The sequence below is a fragment of the Apostichopus japonicus genome, chromosome 2, assembly GCF_037975245.1.
Source record: "Apostichopus japonicus isolate 1M-3 chromosome 2, ASM3797524v1, whole genome shotgun sequence".
NCBI classification, from domain to species: domain Eukaryota; kingdom Metazoa; phylum Echinodermata; class Holothuroidea; order Aspidochirotida; family Stichopodidae; genus Apostichopus; species Apostichopus japonicus.
The window spans coordinates 28,064,907-28,074,250 of NC_092562.1; the positions used below are offsets into that span (position 1 = coordinate 28,064,907).

The window sequence follows — 9,344 nt, forward strand, 5'->3', positions numbered from 1 at the left end:
ATTTAAATTTAGATAGCTTGCCTTCTGTTATGTCATTAGGGCTCATCTAGTAATACTGTAGGCATATATATACTACACAGTAGCTACAGTAGGTGTGCACGAGTCCTTAGCCTATACAGTACCTCACTACAACTTTGAACCGCTACTCGATTAGCGCTACTTCGTACATTTTCCCAATTATTCGTTGGTCTTGTACAGTAGCTGCAGAATGGTGTGAGAAATATCGTTATTACTCCATTACACTGCCTAAATCAAGACGATCTTTAATGCAATCAAAATCTAAGGTTGAAAGAGCATCTATCTTCCACTGGTGTTGAGTGAAAATCTTTGCAAAAAATCCTAGCAGAGATAACAGCAAACTTGTTGTATAAACTGTTATATATTTTGCGAATTATGACTGATGGCATATAGGAAATGCCTTTAAAAGATATAATTAAAGAGATGTTTGGGCATCTTAAGGGTATTGGTATTCTGACATGGAACGTTTGTTAACGAACCCAATGTTATCCTACCGTTGTAAGTGTATGGCACATTGAAGCCTAACCAACTCGGCAGTTCCATGAGCCACTTTGTTGTAGAAAATGTTTGACCAAAAGGACAGATAATCCTGTATTGTGGATTTGTTTTCTGATCAACTCAAATGGGGTCTTGTGTCATTAACTTTTGAATTTTAAGATCTGGAAACTCGGAATAGTTGGTACAGCTTTTTAAAAATTTGTCTATTACAGTAGGCATATGTATTAATTTAATGCTCTTATATCTAAACTTCATATGGGGAGTAGTCTACTAGGGCCGCTAGTACTATACTGTACTGTGTAGGGGTTGCCTGAGCATATCCAAGCTGTGATATCGATGTTCAATAAACTTGTTTAAGTGGTTGAGAAATTAAGATAGGAACACAACATATTTATGAATGCCTTTAAAACACATAATACGTACTTCGTAAGTTCAAACTGTTCCCTGTAATAAATTGTTATATTAGATTTTAAATGCTTTCGCTTTATATAAATTTGTAAATGCTCCGTGAAGTTTATGAACAATCTCAGCATTTGGAAACTTCACGTACATAAACCGCGTACAGATGGCAAAGCATTTTACACAGTTACTTCTCATTGGAAAACTGTTGGATATCTTACTGGATCTGCCAACATTCTCATATATTTCTAACATTGAACTAGTGTTATAATAAACAATGAAAACCTAAGGCTGTGTACAGTTTTATCTTACTGGATCTGCCAATGATCTCATATACATTGAATTAGTGTTATATATAATGAAAAATGAAACCCAAGGCTTTGTACACTTTTATCTTACTGGATCTGCCTATGTTCTCATATATTTCTAACATTGAACTAGTGTTATAATGAACAATAGAACCCAAGGCTGTGTACACTTTGCACGCTCCTCCAGGTGTCCTATATATACATCCCTTTAAAGCCGACGAGCTAATTCTGAAATACATTAAAAAGACGGCCGCCAACATTCCTTGCCACTTTTCTGACCATTTTAATTGATCAAAGTTTCTAATCCACTAATGGCAAGTAAAACAATGCCACTGTTATTCTTTTGCTGGTTGGCTATTAATTCTGTTAAAATCGAGGGGAAAAAAAGGAAGGTGTGAGGTGCTAGAGATATTTCCTCAATTCATAACCCTAAGAGGATAAGCAATAAATTCAAAACTCTTCATCCCCATTAATTTGCTTATCTTTCCTTAGGCCGTAGAATCTGAGATTTCTTAACCATAATTGGTTTTTTGGCTGTTTATTCATTTAGGTCACGTCGATTGCTAGCGGCATCGTCAAAAAAAATTGGTTTCTACATGTGCATAGCCTTGATCTGAAATCAGCGCTTTGGAAAACGCGACGTCGTAATTAGAAAAGAAAAAAGGAATAGAAATTGTCTACCAGTAAGTAGAGCTTAACAGTACACTCGCTCAACAAGTGGTGGTAGCCGGTATAAAACAGCGTTTTTGGAAGGTCGTCAGTTTTCGTGTTGATCGAAGGGAAAAAAAAAACTGTGGACAGATCGACAAGAAGACGCCATCTTGGGGTAAGGAATCATTGCTTGTCTTATGTTCCAAAGATCAATACATGAAAGAAAATAAAGATTGACTTCATTTTCATGTTAGTTAAATTACAAGTGTGATGTTTTGCAGCTCAGGGATTTGATTCCATTATGGAGGCAAATGGAATTTTGAGGTGATATCTCCGGAATCAACAATTATTTATATGTTCCCGAGTGTGTGTACACATGTGATGTCTCGGGTGGCTACAGTAAGTTAATATTGAGATATTTACTTTGTTCCTCGCTTACCCGTCTCCTCACAACCTTAGCACCTCAGCACCTCATTCTACTGTGTCTAGTATGCCCTGGTAATCTTTTAACACTGTGCACTGCAGTGCACTGTGCACAGTTTGGTTGAACTTAATTGACTGTAATTTACTCCTCAGTTACCTATCTCCTCACAGCTATGGCACCCTCACTCTGCCTTGTCAAGAGCCAACTATTTACTGAAAGCATGTACATGTACATGCAGAGGAGAAAAGTTTTAAATCTAAAACATTCCCATCTTTGGTAATGGTACATGGCTTGTTTTATTCTAAACCTGCATCATGTTACAGAATATTTACCAGTTAGAACTGCTCCACATAAAGATTGGATGTGTAGTAGTAATTTCCTTAAATATTGAGTAATAAACCCTATTGTACAGACTTAGCTCTTTACTCAGATTTTCATGTTTGTTTTTGAAGGGTAAATAAAGACGCCAAAATATTTAGAAATCGAGATATCGATCGAGCAACTTCAAAGAGACAATCAGTTCAATCTATTAATCGCTGGCAGATCGTGAACAACAAAGTCAAACTAAAGCTGAAGGCTGGTAAAGTATTTGAATTGGAAGTTGTTAACAATTGATGTTTAAACAATCACACCAATTAGCTAAGATCCTGTTACAATGTACTAGGGATCCTTTGTACAATCAGTCATACAAATATTGATTTACCATAGATACATGTATACACAAACCTAATTACCCATTTACCCAATATCCTGTTACAGCACTGTACTACCTTAAATACAGTAGAGATGTCCTCAGGAAATATTAAAGTGCCGGGCGGATTGGTGCTGTAGTGTGATCCATGTCCTGGGGGAGGGTTCTCAGGGGTGGGGGTTCCCCCTCCCCTTTGGAAAAATTATTGCAAATGAAGTACATGCTTAGATGGGATATGGTGCAATCTTTGTCCTACTCTGGCGATAACATCTGTGCCAAGTATTCACTCAAGTTTTTGATAACATTGGTAACATTTGTTAACTTAATCATCAAAAACAAGTGCGGGCCGGAAATGTTTAAAATACTGTTTGTGCTGGGCGGCACTCAGAACTGCCAGGCGCAGCCACCCAGCGTGAGCACATCCGTGTACACTAGGTGACTGATTGATCAATACAAATGTTTTGATTGACCATACTGTAGCTATACATACACTAACTATGTACATACATTTATGGCACAGGTAATTGTGCAGATTTAATGGATTACTCCGAAACAGTCTTTATGATATATGCACAGCAAACTGTACAAAGGTTGATTGCTAGCCAATAGCATTTTGCGAGAAAAGAATTGCCATGGTATATGCCATGAAAGTTTGCTTGATCATTTTACAAACTGAACAGTAAGTCAATACTATTTGAAGAACTTTATAAGTTACTTATTTACGTATGTGTATCACAGGATACAGATTATTGCATTTGCAAAATGCTATGCGAAATGGTCAAATAGACAAGTCCAAAGTGTCGGGTTTTACACAGGAAACCATAGTATTTTACTACAGACATAAAGCTCAGAGCCCTCACAACTGCTACACAAAATTGGAACGTTATATTATGCTCGGACATACCTTGTACGGTAAAGTGGACAAACTTGCACTGCTTTAACAACCTAACTTTTATAGCAGCTTTATTGTAAAGACCTTGTATTTTGTCGAGAGGCTTGAGTGAATCAATAACTAAATTGTCACTATTTTGAAACTACAGCCGGTTCATTTTTTTGGAAACACAAATGTATTTATTATGGGCTATATACAGTAGATAGCTTAGACTCTCAAATTACTGTAGAATTGCACTTTGTTGTTTTGGAAGCACTGTGGTCTCTTTGTCTATAGATCATACTGTTTTGTCATTTACTTCATACCTACTGTACACCAGACAAGTTTTGTGGAACTTCCCACTTACTAAATCCCCCCCCCCCCCAAATAAATATAAAATCCCAACCAAACAAAAGACAAAAGGAAATGTAAACCTGACATTGCTCAAGGTAAATCAGATGACATACATTTTGGTTTATTCTGCTTACTTTAATTTTGAATTGTTTAATTAATATTTCATTTTACCTACTTTTCCTCTTTTTTTTTTTGCAATTGGTGTCGAAGGGGGCATAGCAGTATAATTTTCTAAGCCTCAAAATTGCTCTGTGCATTGTGAGTAGTAAGTTATTCCCTGTTCAAATACCAAAATTTGCATGTAATTACAATTTAGTCTCATTTTGCCTTTAATTGGAAAGCCATGCAGTGAATACCATCAAGTTATGATTGTGTTTTTTGTTTTGTTTCTTGTCAGAGACATGACAGTACTACCACATACAAATTCATCTTGTTTTCATGAGATTGTGTGTGATTTGTGCGATTTGTAAACCTCCATTCGATATTTGGTCGCTAATTCTGACCTTGATGAGATTAGCTCTCCCGCTTCGTTCTTCCTCACATCTGACAAGAAGGTTTAATAAAAAAAGGGGCTAAGTTTGAAAGCTTTCCCAAGCTAATAATTTACAAGCTTGGTGTCATTTCATAAAATTTCCACTTTGCCCATGTGTCGAGTTTGCTGTTTTTCCGGAGTGAAATGTGATTACAACGTTAAATGCGCAGAAATGAGCGCGGTGGCTGTTACGGCTGGTAAGAGTATTGAGTGGCTGTGTAACTTTTTACTGTCAAAGGCATTAGCGGTATCCTACTGTATGCTGTAGAAAGCAAGTTAAATATAGTACAGTACATAAATTAAATTGATGTAAATATCTAGGAAAAGCAAGGTAACTTGTAGTTGTAGGCCTTTTTTTGAAATCAGTGTAAAAATTAAAGGTAGTCATAACATAAAGGCTTTGTGAATACATATTGTATACGTAGAGTGAATTAATACAGTAATGTACCAGAAATGTGGTAAAATTTTGTTTTGCTGCATGTATCAAAGGTGGTTGTGACTTTGTGAAATTATTGTAAGGACGTAAAGCATGCAGGCCGACAGTGAAAACTGCGTAGTGTACAGGTGTGTGATGATGTTAATATAAATTTCCCATTTATACTGTACTTCCCATACAGTGGCAGTGCACAGCTTAACTCTATCCATCTGTATTAACTGGTAAAGGTCAGAAACAGATAGTATAGATTATGATACATAATTTCAGTGACACACAGTATGCTAGGTTGTAAAGTAGACTAGTGAGCATCAAAATTGTTGCCTTTCCTGCCCTCCTTCATGCCATCTGTACCCCTCCTTCTCCTCCCCCCCCACCCCTCATGCCCTCTCCATGTTCCTGAGCTTTCTTTTCATCCTCAATCTTCATCTCATCACTTTCACCCATCTCCCTCAATGCATTTTCTGCATCCTTTCTGTTAATTTCCATCTCTTTGTTTTCCACACTGCCTCTCACTCACATTGATCTCACCGTTCCTGCCTAAATACAGTACACATATATCTTGTCTCCATATCTATGCAATTCCTCACCCATTTATGTGCCACTTACAATACAAACAATATCATAGAAGCTGTACAAATATTGTAACTTGCAGAATGGCTTCTTGGCAGTACAATATACATATATATATTGATGGCAATCCTCTTTGAAGTTTGGTCATTGTAGATCTCATTTAGTTCTTACTGTTTATCATCTTCCCGTTTCTTTTCTCGGCTCTGTGAAGTGTCTACTTGTGGTCTGTAGTCCCATCTGCGATAAAAACCCTCACTCAGACCGTGCTAGATTCAAACTAATCTATTCACTATTGAGCATTTGACGAGATAACTCCCAGAGGTAATCATAGATTGACGGTATCTCTAGGATTAGAAATGAGAAAGGTGTCATCACCACTGACTAACCACTGGAAAATTGATTGAAACAATTACAGACTTGAAGTACTTTATCACAGAAGCAATTAGGCAAGAACCAATTGAGGGCCTTCTTTGTTTCACTGAAAGAAAAACAAAAGGACGACAAAACATAGAATGATTGAAATGAGAAAGAAACAGTTTCTTTTATGATCATTGCATCCAATTTATGTCTTAAATCAAAGCCTCTACTTTATATCTTCCCTGAGTACCGCTGGAGGAAGCAGGAGACATTGACGAAATTTTGATGAGTTCTGACTGACTGCCTCATTCCATCATGAGTTGTATTTATGATTTATTATTGTTGCAAAACTCCAAATCTTCCCTAGAGAGATTCCTGACGTTTGTTGAAAAATGGCCCCAAAGATCAAACCTGTCTGTCTGTTTTCATGACTTTATGTAGCATTTAAATGATAGTGCTATTATGCATGTCACATCAAAATCACATGAACAACAATCTCCCTGCCTCTTCCTCCCCCTCCCCCAAAAACGAACAGAGGAAACAGGGTACTTACAGTAATATCAGGAAGTACTGCAAGAAGTATATTGAGATCATAGGAACCAGGATGGATACCAAGAAAGTACCGCAGATTCAAAAAGATTGAAGTCAATTATAGAAAATCACTTCCGGACACTTGGGGAGGGGGGGGGACGGGGAGCGGTAGAATGTGGAGGGTTATTATCTGTGGTGACTGGTCCCTACTAACTTGTGCATTCACACTAGATCTCAAGCAGGGGATCTGATCCAGATCTGATCCTCCACTCGAGATCAACTTCCTCTAGAGTGAACTCTCACTCTCAGGTAGCACATTTTATGATCCTCCTTTCAATGAGATGAGATCAGGAGCTCTAGATCAAAATAAAAAAAAGTGTAAAATCTTGGTGGATCACTTTGGCCCAAGATCACAATGATATGATGATATACTGTATGATGTCACGTCCTGGTTATTGCCAGGGAGTAGAGCCTTGCTGGATACAAGGGTGCATGTTACTATGTCAACATCAACATGACTTGCTGTGTTCTGTGTAACTTCCTGCTTGTTGATTGGTCGCTTGCAGGCTGACCCAATGTGAAAGTATTTGTGAGAAAGTGGAGTGAAGTATTGGTGGTATTGGAACTACACTACTGTATGAAGATCGGAGGAGCAAACTTGTGTGTAAGCACTTTTAGGGTGTTCAGTATTAAACAGTCTACCACTCCACTGTAGACACAGCACAGCGAGAGTGCTAATGTTGCATTAACGAGGAGACAGGTAAGCCAGGTAGGGAAGTCAATTATTCACTTTAACATGGTCTGTTAAGACAGCAATTAGGTTAAAGTTGTCATTAAATTGTAAAGCTCAATTGCCCTTCGTCCTCATCTACATTACCTGTCCCCTCATAACCATAGCACTCTATCATCTAAATGCATCTAGAGACCTTGTTGTGGCACTGACCTACTGCACAGAGTTACTGGCCACGTTGGTCTTTACCCTAGTTCTCTTCACCGGGCTACCAACCCAACTGTGTAAGTTCAGATTTGTGCAGAGTTTTACCAATCCTCATGGCTCTTGTTCATTGACCGTAAATCATCCAAATTTCAAGTACATGGTTCTGAAGTCAGAAATGGACTTGGTGTACATTTAACATCTATTTACATGCATATAAAATGTATCAATTGCTCAGTATGCATGCTACAACATTCATACTGTACACATGTACAGTATGTGTTAACATCAATTGGTTTACTACTTTCCAAAAATGAAGAGAATATCTCTTTATCTCTTATTTACCTCTTCTACTTTTTCCTTATCCTTCTCCACCCCCTCCCCCCACTCCCCACCCCTTCTCGTCCCTCCTCATAACACTATTCCTTCTGTTACTGTAGTATTTTCAAAGTGTGGTATAATACAGTGCTCAGTATTTTAGTTGACAGGGGTTTTCCTGCAAACTATTCAAAACTACATCACAAAACTTGACAGGGCTGCAATCTGCACACCGACTACACTATAGTTACATAGATGCATCTACGATGCTGCGTTCATCCTTGCACATGATGTACGATAAGAATAGCTGTTTGTCTTGAGACTTGAATAACTCTATACATTAACACATGTTACATGAAACTCTTTTGCCATAATTCTGTCAAGTCAACAGTTTCCAAGTTATAAACCCACACTGTTTTCTTGGCTGCTTTTATGTAAACTAGCTTGTGTATTTAAACTCACACGCAGGATGGGTCGGTAGCTGAGAGTGATTCTGCTGAGAGTGATTCTGTTTTGTGACGAGAACCACCTGCTACTCATTATGCACTGATATCATATCAGACCGCCCTGAGAGGTCCCAGCACTTACAGCGATAATATCCGCTAGCGTGGAAGGCTCAATTGTCTTTGTGTACTTAAACATTGATACACAAAATGGAATATAGTGTTACAGCATAGAACTTTCTTTGTGTGAGATGATGAAGACAAAACATTTTGTAGAGATGAATAAATAATCAAACAGTTTTCGCGGTGTATTTTTTTTAAAATTATTGCAAGTGGCAAAATATTTGCAGTTTTGCATGCTGTGAATGAAATGTCATGGTATAATTCAGGAGATAAATAGCCAGATTGAATTCTATGACTGTTATAAATACAGAATTTAAAAAACTAACAGAGACTGCATATTTCTCTTCCAATAGTTAATAATGATCGCTCTCCAGATTAGAATTTTGATGAGGTGTGGTGACAAATACCATACATACCGCACTGTAGTATGTAGTAAAAGTCCTTTGTCTGTTTCCACTTCAATTAGCCTCACACCTCTGTTCTATCGACATAAAAGTTGTTGCCATGATAACTGTATGCTAAAATGACCACAAATTTTCAAAATCCTAAATTCTTTTTTGAAAAGTAGATCGGGCTGTTAAACATTTTTGGAAGCATTTAACAAAAGAATTTCTTTTGGCATTTATGGTTTTCCATAAATTTTGTGATAATCTTTGTAATCCTGAGTTGTGAAGTTTCATATTTAACAGGACAGGGCAGTCTGCACTTGGTAAGTTACTATTTAGATCATAAAAGTGCAGTTATGCCCCCCCCCCCTTCCCACCTCCTCCCCAAAAAGGGGAAAAATTTGTATGGTATTATTTCAATTGATAAAATCTTTTAAAAGACTTTCAAGGGTTTCTGACCCTTCAATTTTTTGGAGGAGGCCTATGGGGGTAGGTGTGAG

The 9,344-nt window shown here is 37.6% G+C and overlaps 1 protein-coding gene across 4 annotated transcripts in view; it reads left to right on the forward strand.

Annotated features, from left to right (window-relative positions):
- The window catches only part of LOC139985129 (alpha-N-acetyl-neuraminyl-2,3-beta-galactosyl-1,3-N-acetyl-galactosaminide alpha-2,6-sialyltransferase-like), a 69,623-nt gene that overhangs the window by 6,937 nt on the left and 53,342 nt on the right, over window positions 1-9,344 (forward strand). For 2 of the 4 annotated variants that reach the window (XM_071999375.1, XM_071999385.1), the window contains exon 2: window positions 1,774-2,049. The exons of the other annotated variants lie outside the window; for them this stretch is intronic. The gene's annotated coding sequence lies outside the window, so the exon portion shown is untranslated. The remainder of the gene's footprint in view (window positions 1-1,773; window positions 2,050-9,344) is intronic. 4 annotated transcript variants of the gene reach the window in all.